Source organism: Zonotrichia albicollis, chromosome Z (assembly GCF_047830755.1).
Source record: "Zonotrichia albicollis isolate bZonAlb1 chromosome Z, bZonAlb1.hap1, whole genome shotgun sequence".
NCBI classification, from domain to species: domain Eukaryota; kingdom Metazoa; phylum Chordata; class Aves; order Passeriformes; family Passerellidae; genus Zonotrichia; species Zonotrichia albicollis.
Window position 1 is genome coordinate 87406245 of NC_133860.1, and position 22183 is coordinate 87428427.

Here is a 22183-nt window from a genome sequence, read left to right on the forward strand (position 1 = left end):
GTGTGTCTTTTCATGAGAGTGACTGTTACTTGTGGACATTTGGTTTTATGTAACCTTTATGTGAGATAATTATTTGTAAATATTTACCATAATTTTATTGGTTCCTAAAATAAAAGTAATTTTTTTAAGTTCAAAATGCCTGATTTCACTCTTGTCCTCACCTTGTGTCCTGCCTTTCTCGGGAGAAATCACCAGGTAGTTGCATGTGAAGTGGGAGATTGAAGGCCCTCAGGAAAAAGCATCCATGAGGCACGGTCATGGACTGCAGGCCAGTGTGCCCTGTGCCCAGTGAGGCGCTCCAGGCTGCGGCAGAGCCCAGGCCACCCCGGAATCGTGAGGTGAGTGTTGGTGAAGAGTGTCAGGTTTCAGGTGTTCCTGTGGGCTGACTGTTCTCCCCATGGAGCAGAGGCACCGCGCAAGCCAAGCCGCGGTGCAGCACGGGCGGGTTTGCTGGGCACGGGCTCAGGCACGGTTCAGAAGAACCCGAGGGCATCTCTCCTGTGTGAAGGCCGCAGTGGCTGGGCTGAGGCCTTCCCTACTTCGGAGCAGGGCTCTGGTCTACGGCCAGCCGTTCTCCTGTGGGACAGGCTGTCCTCTGCCTGCTGAGGGAAACAGGCTCCCAGGCACGTGGATTCTGCCCCAGCAGCCTTTTTGTTCAGAAGAACCCGAGGGCATCTCTCCTGTGTGAAGGCCGCAGTGGCTGGGCTGAGGCCTTCCCTGCTTCGGAGCAGGGCTCTGGCCTACTGCCAGCCGTTCTCCTGTGGGACAGGCTGTCCTCTGCCTGCTGAGGGAAACAGGCTCCCAGGCGTGTGGATTCTGCCCCAGCAGCCTTTTTGTTCAAGACAAAATCTCCTGTAGAATGTAGGACAGATGGGAAGACCTCAGCTCCTGCCCGTGTAAGTGCTGACCACCAGGTGAGACAGGGCTGCACTGGGCCCTGGAGGGTGGGACATGTTCCTCAAAGTCCCGACAAACCCATGGAATTGACAAAAAAGGAATGACAGTGAAGGTGTCCAGGACTGTCATCCTCACACTTTGTGACTCCCTAATGATTTACTATTCCTGAATTCCTAATGGTGATCTGTGTACCCCATTTAGCTGGGATGGAGTTAATTACCTTCATAGCAGCCGTACGGTGCTACTTCATAATATGGTGCCATGCTCTTGATTTGTGGCTGAAACAGGGATGGTAACACACCAAAAACTGGCTCTCACTGAGCAAACTAGCACAGTGTCACGGGTCAGAGAGATGTCTTGGGTGGGAAAAAAAGCTGGCAGAGGGGCAACTGGAGAGCTGACACCAACTGACCAAAAGGATATCTGTAAAATACAGTGCCATCTTCACCAACAGAAACCGTGGAGGGAGATTTTCAAAAGCAAATAGGGACTGGCTATCACTATCAGTCTATTTGTGGGAGGTGGTGAATGGATGCCTTTGTTTTTATTTTTCTCCATCCTTTGGTTAACCTGTTTTTGTCTCAAGTCTTGAGTTTCCTCACTACTACTCTTCCTTTTTTCTCTCCCATTAGGTTTTGGCAGGATTAAACCAAAGGCTACCTGAACACTGAGCTGCTGGCCATGTTAAATTCTCTACAGCAATACACTCCTTATAATAAACATTGATATTGATTTTGAGAGTTGAAGTCCTCCAGGAAGCACAGGACAATGGGTCTACATCCCAGTACCATACATTTCAGTTTTAAACCTGACAAGCAGAACTCCCAGAACTTTTCACAATTCAGTAAATAATTGCAGATAAATAAAATCATAGTCATTGGGCTCATAGACAATGGGCAGAGAGAGGCAGAATTAAATCCACCAGCAGCATACATCCTGGCCAGCAGGCTCCCCTTTGGGAAGGAGCCTGCAGTCTGTGCTGGCAGCACAGAGCAGGGATGCTTCAAGGCAGTTGTATTTCAGAGTGGAGTGGGTGTTCTTACACTTGACCCTGCAGTATAATGGAGTGCACTTCAGAAGAACGGGTGTTCAAAAATCAATTTTCCATAATTGCCAAGTTCACACAGCAGTACTTGTCCAGCCAGGCTGGATTTGTTGCATTCTGTTCCACCCCTGTTGGTCCTCTCCTGTTGTCCTGATGCATTCTCCATGCACCACGTGCACCTTGCAGCTCTTTGGGATGCACAGCTTTTGGAACAGCCCTTCACATCCCCCATCCTATGTGGGCTGAAGCAACAACCTCCCAGTGCCACTGCCCATCTCATTGCTGCAAGCTGGCGTTCGCCATTGCCATATTTCACTGTGGAAAACTGCAGGAGTTCTTTTTAAAACGAATGGCCAGGAATGAAATTAAGCCAAACGAGGCAAGCATTGTATCTGAGAACAAGAAATCAAAAAGACAAAGTAGTTGCCCAAAACAAAGAGCTAGAAAAGACAGAAGAGAAGGAAGGAGAATGGGGAAGGAGTCAGCAAGAGGGGAGAGAGAGAAAGAGAGGCAGAGGGAGAGGCAGGGGCAGGGGCAGGGGCAGGGGCAGAGGGAGAGGCAGAGGCAGGGGCAGGTTCAAGGGCAGGGGAAGAGGCAGAGCCACAGCCACAGCCACAGCCACAGCCACAGCCACAGCCACAGCCACAGCCAGGCTCAAGGGGAGACGAAGCAGCCAGGACGTTGGGCAGGGACACGGGGAGGCAGGACAGACATGAGAGCAAATGAGCCAAAAGGCAGTGTGGGGCCAGGGCAAAAGGCCAAAACACGGGCTGGGGCCAGGGCAAGTGAGTAGTGAGCCAGTGGGCAAGCTGGAGCCAAAGGAAGAGGCACATGACCCAAAAGGCCCCTACGCTCAAAAAGCCCAAAGCCAAAAAGTCTCCAAAAAGCTCCCAAACCACAACTCTCAGAGAAAGGCCTTCACTCAAAAAGCAAGCTTCAAAAAGCCCCAAACGAAATCCCCCCCAAACCAGAAAGCACAATTTCCACAGCCCCAGGCCTTGTGCTGCAGTCAGTTTCTATGCCCTGGCCCCTGGCCTGCCTGCTGGCAGGACACCATTGGCCCAGCTCAATGTCCCACGGCAGTCCATTGGTAGGGATCTTTTGCCATCTGACTGGAGGATGTCTCTGGGGTACAGTGTCTTTGGTGATCTCCTGCTGACTGCCTGTCCCATGTGAGACATGCACTGGTTGCCTGGCAAAGTCCCCACAGAGACAAGGCTTTCCTCCATCTCCTGCTAGCTCCAGGTTTCTGTGCTTCTAAGATTGCCTTAATGCATCCTGCAGCACTTTTTGAGGATGGCAGTGAGTAGATGAACCAAACTGATTTTTCTTTGCAGAGCCTGTGCCAGTGCCTGGTCGGCTTTCAGTAGAGATTCATGGCTTAGCAGCAAAGGGACTTTAGAGGAGAACACTGGGAGCCATGTCGTGGCTGTCCTGTGCAATGGCAGGGATTGCCATTTCTTGCTCTGTTCTTTATACTTTTTGTACTTCCGCTGTCTTTCAGCCTTGCTAGGTTAAAAGAGAAACGAGTCATCTGTCCTGCAGCAGGCAGGCAGTGCCCGTTCCTCATTAAGCCCCTCCACGTCTGGATGTGAAATGCCGTGGCAGCCTGCTGGTAGCAGAACAGTGGGATTAGACCTGACAAAATTGCACTGAGAGGCATGGAATCCTCCTGTCTCTTCAGGTGTTAGGCCCCATACTGCTTTCTTCAGTGAGAATGCCCTTCAAGGATGCAAATATGGTTTTAGCTCAAACCTTCATACAAATGGCCATTGTTCAAGATGCCCGGGAATTGTCATCTATACTTTTAATGAATAGGAAATGCAGACCCTTGGTTAAGCAAAGGAACGTCTCTGCATTGTAACAGGTTTTGCAGACAAGGGCAAGATGCAGTCCAGCCTGGAGCGACAGGAGCAGAGGTGGTGGGTACACAGGAGCTGGTACACAGAGATCAAAGTGACAGCTCCTTTGCCCGGATTCCTGCAGTGGGCCATGATGGCTAAGAGCAGGAACATCTGGAAATAATGTCACAGACAGCTGGTGACAACTTATGGCTTCTGTCCTAGGATTTCATGACCTATTTTTCTTCCTTTTAAAAACCCCAAAAATTTGAAATGCCCTAGGAAGAAAATTCCTTATATGTACATGCACTTTCTTGAAGCCTCTAGGAAGTGTCTTTCTACAGCAGTGTTTCCAAAGCAGTGGGGCTGCTGATCATACCTGAACAGTGAACTGACAAGCTGCCACTCAGCTAGATGGATTCTTTCTGCCTACAAACTTGTACTAACTCTCAGTTATTCACCCTCCAAAGCCCTGCTGGACAAGAGGCTTTGGGCCCACCTGAAACTGAATTACATGCCCTTGCTTCAATGCAGTAAGCATTGAAAATGTAGCCAAAACTGCAGAGCCAATGTTTGTTACCATACACATGGAAAACTGACCCACCAACAGCAAAATAGGGAGAATCTGGCAGTCTGCAGCAACATACAATACAAGTAAAGGCTAGGAATTAGCAATGGGACATGTTTTTGAGAAATATCAACAGAATAGGAATGAATCCCACAGAGAACTTCCAAAAGGTATAAATTTATGCATTATGCTGTGCAATCTCCTCTGCATGTGCAAAAAGACACGGTGGTGCTAAAACATGCAAGAGCCCTGTGGAAACCTGGTTCCTGGCTAGCTCCCCTAATTTATATGCTGGACATGACATTCTGTGGTGTAGAATATCCCTTTGAGCAGTTTGGGACAGCTGCCCTGGCCATGCTTTCTCCCAGCTGCTTTCTCACCTCATCTCTGTTGGGAAATTGAACAATTTGTGGGCAAAAGAAAAGTCCTTTATTTAAGATAAGCACTACTTAGCATCAACCAAACCAAGTGTGTGTTATCAACTTTATTCTCATCCTGAATCCAAAACACAACACTGCACCAGGTACTGGGAAGAAAATTACTTCAGCCAAAACCAGGGCCCTCCATCCCAGGCAGCAGGTCACACATTTGGATCATGAGGGTGATGCTCCAATCATGCCTTCCATCCTATGTTCCCATTAAGCCTCTGCCACCTCACAGCACCAGGAAAGCCACACCTGATAGAAGACCACTTAATTCCGACTCCTAACTCCATTAACCCCCTTGTAAACAGCCCCTTATAACTCTTTAAATTGTCCGTTATGGCAGCAATGCTTAATTAAGGTGGAACTGACAAATGGAGTCGTTGTGATTAATGTTATCGTAGTGAATATATTTGCAGTTTGGTATAACGCATAGAATGTCTCACTTCCCAGGAAATGTCCAGATAGAGAGGTTGTCTTTTATATTCATAGGGATAGAATAATTCCTCTGAAGGGATGTCTTTGTAATTTAGCATGAATTAATGTCTCCTTATCACAATGTGTTACCCAGAGCAGTAATTTATCTAAATCCTATATATGAAATGTGGAGTCTTGTCTAAGAACACCCAATAATGGAGAAATCTTTTAAAAAAATACATTTACTGTAGATCATTAAGGCTTAGTCCACTAAGTAAGTGACCTTTAAATTAAATAAAGTTAAATAAACTCTTCTTTAATATACTACTGTAACTTTTTCATTAACAAACATATTAAGGTCTTTTTCATTTATATACAGCTGATGCAAGCATAGGATAACTAAAATCTAATTCCATTAGCACAGGAAAATGTAATTCAGAGTGTCTCTATGGTAAGAAAGGGGAGGAGTGTGGCACAGCAGCCTCACATCTGGATGTCTGTATGCCAGTCCTGCCCTGGGTTTATCTGCACAGCCTGGCTCTGGAGTTAGCTGCAAGTGTTGGAGAATCTTAGAGGGTCCTGGAAACATTCTTAGTAGGAAGGGACCCCAAGTTTCATCAAATCCAGCTCCTGGAGGTCCTTGCAGAACTCAGATCTCCAGACTCAGCTCGGACATTGTCTCTCCCTCACACATAATCTCTGCTGGTGGATTTGCTGGATTTCTCCCTCAGCATCTATTTAGTAGGTGCCAGTGTGTGGATGATTTTTCAATATATTGTTATATAATCAATAAAAATTTAAATGAGAAGACCTTGGCTGATTCTTTAAAATATTTTATACCTAGGAAGATATTCTGTAAAATAAAGTATTTTAGGGCACAACCACAGCATAATATCAAGATGCTTTCTAATTTTTTTTACTTCTTGTGACTTATGTGTTTTTTGAAATTATCGCTACAATTTTCTGTTTTATACCATGCATTTCATGAATAGCATGCATGCTGCCCCAGTTGTGCTTCCCTCCTTGCTATGTCGCAGACAGCTGTACCTGGTTCACATTATTTTCATGTTCTTGGCACACCTGCGCCGTGCCCTTTCCTCCTCAGTGCCATGTACCACCACTTCTGCCCCTTTTGTAGCCTGAATCTAAATGGAAAGCTTTTCAGCTGTGTCTCCCACAGATAAGGGCCAGCCCCTGACGTGTGGGAAGTTGTATTTGCACCATGTTTAAGGGGCTGTCCTCTTTCCTTCACAGCTCGCAGCTCTCTGCCTGCTCTGTCTCAGCTGCAAGCACACCATGCACACGGAGCCCTGCAAGGACCACAGATCCAGAGAGGCCTCTCACATAAACCCCACAGTCCCAGCTAAAATAACAATTCTCAGCCTGTCCATTGCTTTCACAATCGCAAAAGGAAGGCTGAAAACTATCACATGCATATTGCTTGCTAGTCCATAACTACTGTGAGCAATATGAAACTCTGACTCTGTATGTCCACATACCATCACTGGAAGAGAAATGTGTGTGCAGCAGAAGTTTTCTTACTGTGTGGGATAAAAAAAGCAAATATAACATTCAACTCCGATGTAACAACTAAAATAACTTTTAATTGTTTTCCCTTCTCTTATATTTTATGCTTGGCTGATTCTGCTTATGGGCCCTGGAAAGGCCAGCTCATCAGTTTTTGTTGTTAATCAAGAAGAGTAATGGTGTAAGTTATAAAGACATGAGATGATTCTTTGCTGAATAGGACAACAACTTTCAGAAAACACAAAGTAGTTTGTTAAACTTTTTTGATTAGGGAATTATAAGACTGCTATCTGAACAAACAAGGACCCCAAAATGTGCTGAGAATCCAGAATGGAGGAAGGGTTTCTCCTGTGTTCCTGATGAAGCTGTTGTAGAAGTAGGGCTCTCACAGGGCATTAGTGGCTCAGGGCACTATAACTACTCTGCTAAGGATCAGAAAACACACTGCAGCTAGGGAAAATGGCAGGAAAATGTTCCACACACCCTTGATCCCATGATAAGTACTGCAGCAAGGACTGTGAGAGTGGCATTGACACTCCTCAGAAGCTGTCACTGGTTTTCAGATGTGGGGCAGCAAGAGGGAGCGCATCACAAGGACCTTGGTGTGGTGCCAGGAGCTGGAACGTGTTGCTGCCAAAGAGGGATGGGACCAGTGTGGGACACGGGCGAGGTCTGACTGCTGAAACAACTCCTCACAGAGCTGACTGGTCCTTAAAGCCTTCCCATCATGGGCCCAGTGTGCCACACTGATCACAGCGTCTGTTTGTAATGCACTTCATCTAGGAAGTAAAATGCAAAAAGCAGTGCCTTATTGCAAGACAGCATTTGACAAGCAACAGCTAAGAGAAAACTCTGGAGGAGCTTTGGCAGGATAACCCATGCTACACAGCAAAACAAAGCCATTTCTAGTAAGTATTGGTAAAATTCAACACAAGCGTACAAATTGCTGAGGTAAGTGAAGTGGCACAGTCTACCTCACTCTAATTATCAGGTCTGATTAGAATTTTGTTATTAGCAGTAATTTACTTCTCCAACCAGGAAACTTTGAGGAAAGAAATGGCTAAATTTTTAAAGCACAGCTGGGAAGTACCATTGTATCATGAAATCCTTTTGCTGTGTATGTACTGAGTTCTGAAGTGGATTTAAGTGGATTTAAATGGATTTAAACTCTGGCACATCCTGCTCAGCAATGCATGAAGAGAAAAGAGTTGGAGGTGTAGAAAACGCCAAATACCTTTCTCATACACATATTAGACTATTAGTAAAGATAAAATTATCTTTGTGTTTTCAGTTTATTATGTCTCTTTTGTAATAGGAAGAAACACCACTGATTATGATTTACTGTTTCCACTGCTTTGTGTGATTATTGGGAACAGGTAAAGAATCACACCCAGAATGGGCAATACATGGAGAGGAATAAGGGGCAAACAAATAAGAAAAATTTTCCCTTTTTGAAGCCAGGGCATTGCTTCTGTAGGGATCTCGTCACTTCTGTGTGGGTGACCCAGCATGCAGGACACAGGGTGAGGAGAGGGAGATGCCAGTTGATGGGAATTCCCAGAGCCAAGGGGATGCTCCTGGGGCTGGTTTGCACTCTGGTCCTGATGGTATTTGTGCACTTTGGAAACAGTGTTGAACAAAATCATTAAATGTGGCAGAGATTTTTGCAGTTTCTTCTATCCATCTCTACTTTGTAATTAAGGTATTCTGAAGTGTCAGACAAACGGGAACCAGGATGCCAAAACAAGATACCCCAGATCTCCTGTCTTCTGCAGGCTACCTCTGGGAGGTCAGATTTCTGTAAATATGAGCATTTGGAATAATTAATGCAGTAAAGTTTTATTGAGGCAAACTGTAACTTCGATCACAACCCCTATGCACTGTGTGAATCCAGAACAGAAGCCCAGAATTGCGAAACTCAGAAGATGCAGCTGAGTGCATCAGACACAGACTAAACCAATCCCTGAAAAGCTCTGTCATCTGGCTTTGCTCTTGACATTCATCCATGGTGCCCATTCAATACCCACTTGTACAAGCCCAGAGGAGCACAGGGGAAGAGAAGCAGCTGGGAACCCAAATATGAACTCATTGGAAATAGCATCTCATACAGGACCCTTACAAGTTTGTCCCAGGGAAGGCTCAGGGATACAAGGACAGCTACCAAGCAGACAAAATCTGTGCTCTACTGCTGGAGGGATATATATTCTTGAAGGGATGTATATATATTCCCACTGATGGACTCTGTCCTACTCAACAGGAGAAGAACTGGTCTTCTCTGTTAATGTATGTGTTTTATGAGTCTGTGTTGATCTGTGTGGCTCACTCTCCTCACATGTGTGAACATAAATGTGTGCTTGTGCACACACCTCCTTGGAGCACGTGCTCAAAGCTTCTTCTGGCTGGGCCTCACCTGGGCTGCTGGATCCCGTGCTTAATGCCACCATTCATCACCACCTGCCAGCTGTGAGATGAGAAATATGTGAGATATTTCATTGAAACAGCGCTTCATTCTCCAAAGGTATGATTCTTTCCACAGCAAAAATTGTCTGAAATCATCACATGTGCAACATTTGCATCTGCATTGTTTCTCTTGCCTGGTGTGAAAGCCACATAATGGACATTTTATCTATCACTGACAGGAAAATGGACCTCATGTTCAAACAGGAGCAGCCCTTTGGGAGAAGAGCAGCAGTTTTCCTGGGGGTGTGCTTCAGCCTCCACAGATCCTGTGCCCTTTCTGCAGAGCTGCTAATAGCTGAGAAACACTTTCCAATGAGAACTGGAGGAATGAGGGTCCCATTCTCCTGCACCTCTGAGTAGAATGGCATGAGATCACAGAGCATCCTCCTGCCAAAGCACTGCAATGGCATAGCAACGCCTCTCTGTTCCCCTTCAATGCAGGATTTAAAGCATTCAATCTTAAAATATGAATGTGTCCTTCTCTTTCTCAGATCCTGGATTTCTGTCCCTCACGTGGTGATTTTCAGAGTTTTGTTAGAAATGCAGTCCTCAGAAATTCCAGACTGACGTCTGTATTAGAGGTACTAAATACCCTTATGTCCATGGATAGAACTGCATCCCTACTGCGAGGAAAGCACAGGAAGGTCCCAGGACTTGGCCAAGTCTGTCAGGAACACCCTCTGCAGAGTGAAGATTTCAGATCATGCTTTCCAGGTCTTATGTTAGCAATAACTAATACACCTCCTTGAGCCACATGGTGCTGGCAGCTGTCTATTGTACAGAAATGTCAACAATTACAATACCAAAGCTACTCACTTGTTTTGACTTTCACTTACTAAGTAAGCTAAATTACTGGTTGAGTTAGAACAACCAATGCTGTGGATGACTTTTACTACATAAAGGTGGCAGTGCCCAAGCCAATTTTTTAACCTGTCTAGTCTGTGCAGGAAAGTGGAAGTAAATAAGTATTTTTTAAAAACTTGCCTTGTTCCAATGAATTTTGTTCATTTGGCCATGCATGTTTTGCAAAAGAAAGGATGCTGGAGCAGAAAAAATATCTGACACATTCAAATTCACGTTCCTCAAAGGACTGGTAAAAAGGGTCATCAATTCACCCAGGTAATTTTTGGTCTAACTAGGGAAACCTAACATCCCACTGGACAGCCAGCAGTTGCTGCTCATGGAAATCTCCCCTGCATAAAATGAATGGCTTATTTTCAGACCATCAAATCCATTTAACAGGGAGGTGAAATATGCAATTAGTATCATAGAAATGAGCTTCAGTTCATGATACATCTTAATTAGCTATGTAATTTTATTTATGTTCCATTTGTAAAATACAATCTTGTAATTACTGCCTGAATGTTGAGTGAAGTTGGTTTTGGGGGTTTTTTTAGCCTTGAGTCATAAAGGAAAGAGAAATATTTGGCAGATGGGGAGGGAAGTTTCCTGAGGTTAAATGAGGTTTCAGTACACACATGCTCCACCACTAATTGAAAAGCTGTGGATTACGTGTTTGCTTTTGGGTCTCAAATCTAATAAACAAGTAGAAAATCACAAGTAGTCCACATAGCTGTTCTGGTAGGATCTGTTCACATAGTATAATTTCTGCTAGGAGCTGTTGGCTTTTCATCTCAGGTAAGGGGAACAACATACACCAGATTTTATTTGTCCTGCACCAATCCTGCTTACTTAGGGTCAGGATTATTATTTGATGGAAATCTGTTTTCTGAGATGGGAAATCACTCTGGTTTGTCCTCAATTCTTTGGGAAGAAGAATGCTTGAAAGACTGCTGCTTGGTGAGGACAATGTCCTTTTCAGATGCATCTATGAGTCTAACATTTTCTACTTACTCAGAATGATTATCCATGGCCAAACACTTAGTAAATTAAGCGGTCTAGTTGGTGTGCCCCCAGGACTCATCATGCCTTTTTGGATTTGATTGGACAGCAGCAACATTTCAGCCTCAGCAGACCTCAGACAACCTTAAAACAGGATTCTCAAATTCTCCCCATGTGATGTACGTGACCATGCAGGATGCTGTAGAATGTGTTTGGCAGAGGATGAGCAAAGGCAAATCCTGTAGAAAAAACAAGCCTGGGAGAAAACCCCATATTTCACAGTAGACAAGGAAGGGTCACATCTCCGAGGCAGGTGGGTGTCAGTGCCACAGCAGATGATGGAAAATCACTCTTTCATAAGTACCCAAGAGCACTGCTTAGCTCACTGCCCACAATCCTGCTCCATGCTAGCTTGGAAAGAAGCGAATTATCATGGAACTATAAAGTCATTTAAGTTGGAAAAGCTCCTTAAGATCAAGTCCAACCATCAGGTCAGCATTGCCAAGGCCACCACCAAGCTGTGTCTACAAGCACCATATATATGTATGAGGACATATATATATATTGAGGACAAAAGATATATATATATATATATATCTTTTAAATCCTTCCAGGGATGGTGACACTACCATTGCCCAGTGAAGCCTCTGCAAGGGTTTCACAGCCCTTTTAATGAAGAATTTTTTCCCTAATATCCAAACTAAACCTCCCTTGGCATAATTTAAGGCCATTCCCTCCTGACCTGTCACTTGGTGTTTGGAGCAAAGTTCAGCCTCTACCTCCCTAGAACTACTTTCATGTAGTTGTAGAAGCTGCAGAGGGTCAAGGGGATGCAAGTTTGAGGAAGCATTGGTACTTGACAGACTAAAAAACTTCCCCAGAGTCATTCACAGTTCATAGAGAATTGATGCGTTGTAATTCAGAAGAAAGAAGTCATCTGAAGAACTCAGTATGTTGCCTTGGGGCTTACTCCCTGACATTGTATGTGTCATGTTCCTGCTTTTATTCAAAGAGGCATTTCATTAGGGTGTAAAAATATTTTCATTTAGAAAAGCTGTCTTGCAAAATTAGTGAGCATGTAAAGCCTTCCAAAACTACTCATGGTTCCTTAATAGCTGATTAATAATTAAACGATATCTTGTAATTAATTACAATGCAGACAACAATTCCTACTTCTCCTCTAAAGGAGAAGAGCCAGAATGGATGAGGGAAGTGCCTGCAAAACTAGCAACAAATCGTGATGCTGCTGATCAGGGTCATCTGTTCTGCACTTGGTCAGTAACTGCCCCTCTCCAGAAGAGCCAGCGCCTCCTGGAAATGGAGCAGGAAAATGCTGGAGATAAGAGCTTTGAAAACTTCACATTTGACAGGTGGCTGGTGGGGAAGCAACTCCCATTCTGAGGTATCGGCTGGATTCACGTGTGCAAAGCTGGCATTTCATCATTTGCTGTCAAAAGGCATGCCTTGGGTTCACCAGAGCCCAGGAACTGGGTGATTCCTAATAGACGGTACTGGAGAACAATCCTCTGTTGAACCGTCTGCAAAAGAAGAGACTAACTACTGTGTGAACAGTGGCACTGGCATCTTGGAAGATCCAATTCACCTCATTACAAAGTCACAGGCATTCCAGTGGAAGTGATGTCCAAAAACCTCTAGCTACTGAGCCATTTGTTAAGTCTGTATTGTGATTGAAATGGTGCTGCAGGAAATTGAAGATCGGTGAGTCCTACCTCCTCACCAGGAGCTGTTCAGCACAGCCTGGGAGGTTGGTTTTCAAGAGGTGACACAGGTCAGAAACCACATGACCTTGGGTGTGGTTATAGCTCCAGCATTCCTGCATTGAGTAATGTGGCTTCAGAGCAGTTATTCTTTTTGATGCATTCAGTAACGAATGGATGAAGGTGCCTGGGGTAGCCTGGAAGCCATCCAGGGAGCAGGGAACACTAGCTGCACTGCTGGGGGAGAAGCTCTCTAGGTGGAGGGACAGGCAAGCTGGAGGACCTTAAACCAATGTATTTTCTTCTGTTTCTGAAGGCCAGAGCCCTGAGGGCACCCTGGGGCTGACCCATCTTAGCAGGACAGAAGCCTGCAGATGGCTGGGGACTCTGAGATCCAGCTCAGCCAGGAATGCTCTGTCTTTTGCAGAACTCTGAATTTCCAAGAGTTCTGCAACTTCCATGAGTTCAATTTCCAATAGAGAGAAAAGCACCCATTAATCACTCCGATTGCCTGGTCTCCCATCCCCTCCCTCCCCCATATATCTCGTTCTGGCTTTTCCCCCCAGAATAGCTGACCCTGGATCTCTTGCAGTATACCCTGCATTACAGGAAGATGTGGTCTCCTGCTGCATTCCCAAAGATCTTCAGGGGTGGAATCGGACAGAGAAGAGGAGAAATCCTGAAGGGGCCTTGCAAAGCAAATCTGGGGTGAAAGGCTGAGATTTGTGCCAGGGCCAAGCCAGGACCTTCCCCTTTGTCCCAGCCGTGCTGATGGAGGAGCAGGACAGTGGCTGCACTCGGCTTGCTGGTGACGAAAGGAAGGAAATCTGCTGCCTCTGGGCTTGACACGGACCCGTGAGCCTGTGAGCGCTTTTCATTAAGGGAAGCAACCAGCTGCTGGGGCCCCCAGGAGAGGCTCAGGGTTGCAGAAGAGAGAGGGATAAATGAATTGTGTCACTTTGCAGTGACTTGGAAAGGGATAACAACGTATCACAAGCAGCGCCTTGGAAATCTTACTGTGCAAAGAAGGAAAGAGCGGGAGACAAGCAAACCATGGTAATGCCAGTGATCACATCCAAAAACAAAGTTGCCAGCATGTTCCCCGCAAGAAGTTCTCCACCATAATTGCAATTCCAGAGATAAAGAGCACACCTATCTCTAACTCCAAGGAATTTAGGCAAATTCCATTTAGGAAGGTTTGACTGTTTTCTTATTATATTTGTCAGTGTCTCCAAAGGAATTAAAATATAGAAAATTATCTGAAGAACTTTCTGGGTTTTAGTGATTTATTTTGCTACAGCACAAGCCAGAGAGATGAATAATCAGAATTCACCCAGAGCAGAATTTGTGAACGCCACTTAGCTCTATCAGGGAGCAGGAATTCCCAATACCATAGTGATAATGCCAGGTGCCGCAGGTTAGTGGAGTGTCTGATTTGGTAGATAACTAAAATCTGCAGAGTATGCTGGTTTTACTTGACAAATAAATCTTTCACATGATGAAATGCAAGCTCAGGCGGGTAAGTGTATGAAATGTTCTCAGACTTGTAGGAAGGAGGGAGGTTGAGTCACCATCCCTGGAGGCATTTAAAAGCTGTCTAGATTTGATACTTGGAGACATGGGTTAGGGGTGCCCTTGGCAGGGCTTGGGGAACTCTGTTCTGAGTACCACAGCAAAGTGAAGTGTTTCAGAGCCAGGAAATACATAGGCAAACTGGACACGGCTTTTTGAAAGTCTCCTAGAATAACTCACAGCCTGGAAACCTTGACCTGAGAAACTGAAGGAAGAGCAGCCCCTTTGGTTCTTCCAAGGGTCAATTTGAAAACGGCTTGACCTATCTGGTCTGAAAAGGCTGAGCTTTGAGCACAAGGCTGCAATCTAGCAGAGAAGAGCTCCTGCACTGAGCAGAGACACAATGGGAATCAAGAATTGTGTTGGACAAACACAGGATATCTTGAACACATTTAAGTTGGGGGGATAACTGGATCCTTTGCAAAAAAATTAATTTTTCACTGTTGACTCCTCTAGGTGTAGCTTCAAAAGACAAAAGTGGTGCTGGCCTTGGACTTGCTGAGAAAGGCTGATGGTATAAAGAGCTCTCTCATTCTGGGAGAGAGGGCAGGTGATATTGTGTCTCTTTCTGGCCTTCCCACCTCAGGTACTATGCACTGAACTTCAACAAGAGTGCAATAAAAGCTGTGAAGGTTTGGGGGTGGAGGTCCTGCAGCATCACCTTTACTCCTGGGCTAGAAGTGGCAAACCACACTTTTCTCTAAACATTGGAGACAGTCGTTCTATTTTTGACTCCTACAGGGCAGATCCAACATGGCAGTCGGAAGCCTGGGAAACAGAAGCTGGAAGGCTGAATAAATGTGCTGTGTTGCTGTGCTGCAACATCGTAGATGAATTCCACCACGCGGAACAGACCTGTCCTGAAAAGGTTCAGGTTTGGAGTCCAGAGGTGTGTCTGGCTGGCAGAGACTGACCTCCAGCAGCTCCTACGGAGGAGGCTGTGTGTGCACAGACCTTGGCCCCTGGACACCTGTATAATTGCTTTAAACCTCTTCTTTGGGTCAATAAATCCCTACCAACTATTTTCTAAAAAGGCAAGTACACAGGTGACAAACTGCTTACAGTAGAAATAATGTGAATATTAAGTTAATCAAGGCGTTCACATTGGAAGGGATTAAAAGAGGGAAGGGGGAAAAAAAAAGCCAGCTCGTAACAAGCAATCCATGTCACTTTTTTCCCTCCTGTATACTCTTGCTCTGTCCCATTTGTCTAGCAGTAATCTACATTTCAAATTATTACATGGGAAGCTGAAGTGGTAGTGACAGGGATAAACGAAGCTTGTTAAACTAATAGCTGCACTAATGCCCAAATATGTGAACTTCCAGAGTCAGGCAGCATCCAAGGCTGCCGGAGCTGTCAGCCCCGCTCCCCCTGGGCTCGTCCGCCAGCCGCTGCCACATGATGAATGGCCCTGTCGAGTAAATTCATCCGGGGCCCAATTAAATAGGCAGAAATGAACTAGAGCCGTCAACCAGGGAGAGAGAAAAGGAGAGGGAGGGAGGAAGAAAGAGAGAAGATTTAAAAAAAAAAACAAGGGGTGGGAGGAGGGGAGAAATATTCCTCACAAAGTCAAGGAAGCTCTGGCGCAGTGAAGTCATTCTGTCAGAAAATGGCCATTTAATGCTTTGCCGAGCCCACGACAGATAAGTCATCTGAGGAAGCTTTAGTGGAGTCCCAGGGCATTTCATTTATTAATTATCAGCTTCGAGCGGGGATTGTAGCCGCCTCTGTCTCTTCCCCATCCTTTTCTCCACCGAACACTGTCAGACCCATGCCTCCTCCCTGTCAGGTGGGAGGCGGCTGAGCAGCCACGGGCAACTTGGGCACACAGAGGTGGGGACGGAGGAGAGGAGGCACTGTGAGCTCTTCATGTATCCTTCTACTTCATCTTTGTAAAAAAATCCAGCCGTGGCATTTCAACCCGAGCTCCAGCCCTCTCCTTTCCCTCTCGGTTCCAAAAACCTCCAACACCACAGCAAGGGCTGCTCAGACCGCACACAACAGCCCTACCTGCTCCACCATGTCCCCTCCCACGCTCCATCCACTCCCCTTTAGGCAGGCCAAGCCTTGAGGAGATGTGTCCTCTGCTGCGGGTGGGCAGGGACAGGGCCCATGGATAATGCAGCCCTCGGAGGCCATGTTCTCCCTCATGAAGCCAGAGATGTGTTGGGTGGCTTTGAATGAGCATTTCACCTGCTGCATGCAGGACCTCCTGTGCCACTTGTCCTCGCTTTATCCCGCCAGTCCTGCTCCCACCCACATTTGCCAGTTCAGCGCTGACCCCTGCCTGATGTGGTGCTGCCTATCACCAGCAGGAGCAAGCAGTGATGGGTGGGTGAATGCACGCCAGGCAGAGCTGCTGACCTTGGTGAGTCCTCAACCAAATTTCCCTGGTAGACTCCAGCACAGTGGATGACAGCGAGTGTTTCTGTCAACCTTCCCAGAGCCATCTCCAAATCCATAGTTTTTGTCCTACTCTGCATACAGGCATGGCCAGCCACATCTCAAGGAAAACTTGGCACTGCTTTTGCTGAGGTAGCCCCTTCCTCCAGCCTCAGTCCCTAAGTTCTTGCTAAAACACCCAGGGGTGAAACCCAAAGGCTGTTATTCAGCACTGCTGTTTCACATCACAAAGGACTTGCTCCATCTCTCTTTCTGGCCATACACTTAAAATAATTTCTAAAAATAACAGATTAGTTATTTTTATTGACAGGGTGCATGCTGTGGTGTTTGGTGAAAGCACCTAAATTAATGCAGGAGCATTCTCACAGCCCAGGAAAGTGATGTTTGCCTAGTGAGAAGCTGGAAAAATGTCGCAGTTCATGGTGAGATACATGAAGGAGGAACAGTCTGGCAGGGTGAAGAGGGGCGGGCAGCCCAATCCATACTAACGGCTGGTCCTGATTCCTGATCCATCGAGGCTGCCGGGCTTGTGGCACGCACAACTATTCAGCTGTGCAGAGATCAACATCTTGGTCCTGGTCCTGGTTCTGCTTCATTTAGTGGTTCCCCTGTTAGGGACAATTTCTACAACACTGAGACTTTTGTTCACCTCTGCCAGGTTTCTCTAGCCCTATAGATGCAAGTTCAGGGCATCATCTAGCCATAGATTTATAAAATCATAGAATTGCCTGGGTTAGAATGGACCTTAAAGATCATCTTATTCCAGCCCTTGTCTAACCTTATCTGGAACATTTCTGACATCACAGCTTCTCTTGTGCCTCCTCCTCCTACGGTCAAGAAATTTTCCTAATATCTAATCTAATCCTACTCTCTATCGATTTAGCCCTCCCCTCTCATCTGAAGAATCGCTTCAGTTTGAAAAGCCTTCAGACACCATAATGTCCAACTGTACCCTCAGTATTACCAAGGCCACCACTAACCCATGTACCAAAGTGCTGCACCCACATGGCTTTTAAAATCCTTCAGGGACAGGGATTTTAGCACTGCCCTGAGCAGCCTGTATGCCTGTAATTAGGGCTGAACAACCCTTTCAGTGAAGATATTTTCCCTCATATCCAACCTAAAACCTCTCTGTCGCAACTTGAGGCCATTTCCTCTTGTCCTGTTGTTGTTCTCTGGGAGCAGAGCATCACCCCCACCAGGCTCACCCTCCTGTCAGGGAGTTGTACAGAGACAGAAGGTTCCATTTTGCCCAGGCTCAGCCTCTCCAGCTCCCTCAGCCACTCTTTTGCCTACAACCCTTCCCCAGCCCCATTCATTTTTCTGGACATGCCCCAGCACCTCAGTCTGTTTCCTGAACTGAGGGCCTCAAAACTGGGCACTCAAGATGAGGTCTCACCAGTGCCCAGAGCAGAGAGGCAATGACTGCCCTGGGCCTGCTGGCAGCACTACTCCTTATACAGGCCAGGTGCCATTTGCCTTCTTGGCCTCCTGAGCACACTTGGGCTGTCAACCAGGTACACCCAAGTCCTTTTCCAACTTTCCATCCACTCTTGCTCAGCCTGAAGCTGCCTCAGGCTGTTGTGACTCAAGGGCAGGACCCAGCACCTCTTGCTGAACCTCATCCTGCTGACCTCAGTCCATAAAAACAGCCTGCAAGAAAACTGAAACTCCCTCCATGTCCTTGAGCTTGCAAGGCCCAAAGCTTTCTCTGCAATAGTTGGCCCAGTGCGGACCTGCCAGTATTGTCCCAAATTAGGGGTCCCATCCACACTGCTCTGGTGTCATGATGCAGCACCCTGCACCATGGGTAGCTGTGAAACACCACTGGCACAGCCTAACTGCCATGGGGTCCCCCAGAAATGCTGATCTGCCATCCACACAGGAACCCACCCTCTGCCTCACCTCTGTGTACGGCACAAGACATATCCCATGATAATAATGTGTAAGTGACTGTGTAAAGTTTTGGCATAATGTCAGCATTTGCTTTCAGAACATTGGACCCTCTGCTGGAGCACAACAGAACCACTCACTGTGGCACCCAGTGCCTGGAGGATAGCTAAAGGAATAATTAAAGAGAAGTTCTGTTTGCACTAAAAATGTCAGGTTATTTGGTTCTCTTTTTTTCACAGGGCAAAGATTTTTCTTATCAAAAATCTATTCACTAAAATGCTAATGATAGTCAGTGATTAGAAACTGCTGCTCAAGTTTTGAAAGTTCCCTGTGGGTTTCCTAGACACGGCATGTAGCTTGTCAGTTTAGGAAATGCTTTCAACAAATCAAACTTCAGGCTATGATTTTTTTTTTCTTTAATATTTCATTTCCTTAATGCTTCACTGTGCTAAAGCCAATAGGGACTTTTGAGTTAAGTGATGAAGACTACATTATTAGTTGCAAAGTCAGTTCTGATAGAAGTCTCTCATGGCAAGGTGTTCTCAGATAGGCATAGAGGAACTGCTAGCAAATGTATGTGACGATTATCTTAATTAAAAAGAATAATTGTTTTATTAAAGTGAATTATGAACTTCTTATTTATTCGTGTCAGAGAAGTTGTGTGCCAAGAAGCACAGACTTCCAAGAAACAGAGGACTTATCTTCCTCCAACTTTAGCAGGATTCATGAAAACATGTTTTGTTGCAGGCAATACCATATTTATGCCAGCACCTGACATTCAGGATAGACACATTCAGGACTGTTTGTGGAGCCTCTGTAGGGTTCCAAAGCATCACTGCTACCTCTGCTGCAGGGTGAGAGGAGAATGTACGACGCAGCCAGTCAGTCTGCGGCTCAGATCCTGCGCCCCAGCACACACTCTTGTGGAGTGCCCTGTTACCCCACCACCAGCATTTCCTCCAGCATTTCCTTAAACCCTGACACAGTTTAGTTTAGTTTACAGTTTCCCTTCTGCTAAAAACCCCTAGTTTAATCTCCTACCCAAAGTTTAGTGGAAAAATTGCATTTAGGTGAGATGGTTCCCTTTTTTTCTTGGACTTTGGAGTCACAACTTGCTACTTTCCAGTGAAAAACACAACCCAACAGCTTCTGTCAAGGAAGCCATGTGCAAATGAATGAACATCTTTGTGTTTTATATCAAGACCCCCCTGAATAAAGTTGGTTGGGCAATGTTACCAGCTGAACTAAAGAAGCTCTGTGTATGCACACTTGCTCTTCAGAGTGGCTGTCCCATAGCACAGAGCTCTGCCAAGGGCTGTTCTCCAGGTTAGCCACTCCATCTTTATAAATCCAGTCTTCATGAGAAAAAAGTATGACTGAGATGGTCTTCATTTCTTGCGGAGAAAGGTGGGAAGCACCACACAAATATTTATAACTGATTAGAGAATGGGAGTATGTAGATGAAGGAACTGCCATGGGAAATGAGTGGTTGTCATCGATGAAGAGCAGGAGAAAATCTCCTGGGCACACCCATGAGTGTTTCTTTCATCACAGGGCTTGCAGATTAGGAGATCCAAACAGAACTGTAAGTGTGGAAATTAAATAACTGAACTATTTTGATGCCATTTAAGCTTCTCAAGTCTGCTCATGCTGCTTCACTGCATGAAGCAAGAGGGTGAATTTAAAATCACAGACAAAAAAAACCAGCAAGTGGTTATTCTGATGAGGGGATCAAGGGGAAACAAACACATCATATTTTGTAAGAAATTAGTTATAGACACATTGCTTACTCAGTGTACCAGAATTTGTTAAAGTATGGGTTATTGTAGAAATAAGACAGCGGGAGGTATGTTTAAAATGTTTTCTTTGCTGTTGCAAATAGCAATGAGGAGCAGCAGAGGAATTAAGTGATAAAATTGCGTGTCTGCAGCTTTACGTGTACATGAGTAGTACATATACACACATCTCCACTGGTTAACTCAGCCCATGGTCTGCAGTGGTCCAATGCTCTTGAGGATTACATCAGAAACCCTGTCCTCACCACACAGGGCCAGCCTTCAGCCTCCTGGTGCCTGCAGGACAGACAAGTCCCTGTTCCCCCAGCAGCACCTGCTTCCCCTGGCTCTCATCCACTGCACGCCCTTACAGAAGCCACATCCCTCAGCCAGGGGAGACAAGTGTTCTCCCAGCATGAGGCTCCACTTTAGCAGGATTCATGAAAACATATTTTGTTGCAGGCAATGCCATATTTATGCCAGACAAACTCCCACACTGTGAGCAGTTTGTCTGATGTCTGCATGGCAGAACAATCCATCATTTTTAGTGTCTTGCCTGACCTTGGGTGGGGCGAAGAAGAGAAGACCCATACAGGCACTTCAGCTGGGTGGTTCGTATCCCTTAAAGAAAAGGAAAATAAATAAACCATTAGATTGAAAACCCTTCCCTGCAATTCTTACCATACGAGGGTCATAATGAGGTAAGATGCCCTCTGATATTCATAATCCTCAAGATCAAAGTAAATTTCAGAAATCCCAAGGAAGGACCAGTGTGTGACCACAAGTGGAGATGAAGGGGAGCTTTTGCCTAATTTGTGTTCCTGCAGAGCTGGGTCACAGTTTATATCTACCCTCACCACTCTGCAGCAGTACCTTCCTACCTCTGGCACCACCCCTGGAAAAACTGAGGAAAAAAATGTGGGATGGCAATGTGTTAGAGTTAGGATTTTTTTTTTATTCTTCTTTATCTCAGGGAATTTTCTACCATTTGTTGCCTAAGAGACAATGATGATACTTAAGAGAGACACAAGATGGAGCCAGGGAGGAGTGGGAGGGCTGCAGCTGGCTGAACTCTCACATCTGAGGGGCCTTCCCTTGGGAAGAGCAGAGATAGTGCAGGATTGGGCTTGGAGAGGTGGGGGGACAGGGGGGACAGAGTTAGGGGAACAGAGTTGCTGGTACTGTGTGGAAAATTCACTGCGACCATGGAGTCCAGCCATTTACTGCTTCTCCTACTTTGAGTGAAGCTTTGCTTGAAAGAGTGGCTGTTGAAATGGCACCTTTTTTCACCACCCAGTCTCACTGGAAAGACCCTCACCATCTACTTGGGTGCCTAAGGGGAAAATCCAGGATCACAACCCCCTCACCCCACTCTGAGGGAGCATGTCCTGGCTGTGTGCAGGAGCCTGGCTACCGCTGGCCAGCCCTGCTTTTTCTGCCACTGCTCCGGGTTTTTCACTGTACTTTAATCCAACAGCCCATGCCCGCCAGGACATCCCCCACAGCTCCTGCTATGGCTACAGAGTATCTGCTACATTTTGTTTGCCAGTCGTTTCAGCCTGCTGCTCCAAGGTTCCTACTGCAGTGCATTTCACCATCCAGAGGGGCACTGAGACCAGCAGGTCTCTGAAATTGTAAAAAAAGCTCCTTTCCTCTCTCTGCCGCTGGCTCACCCGCCATTACCCCATGAGGGAGAGGCGGCCGAGCTGGCGCCACAGCGCCCCCTGCAGGCGAGGGGGAATAGAGCGCCCCCTGCCGGCCGGGAGCCACCGGCGCCCCTGCTGGCCGTGCCCGGAACTGCAC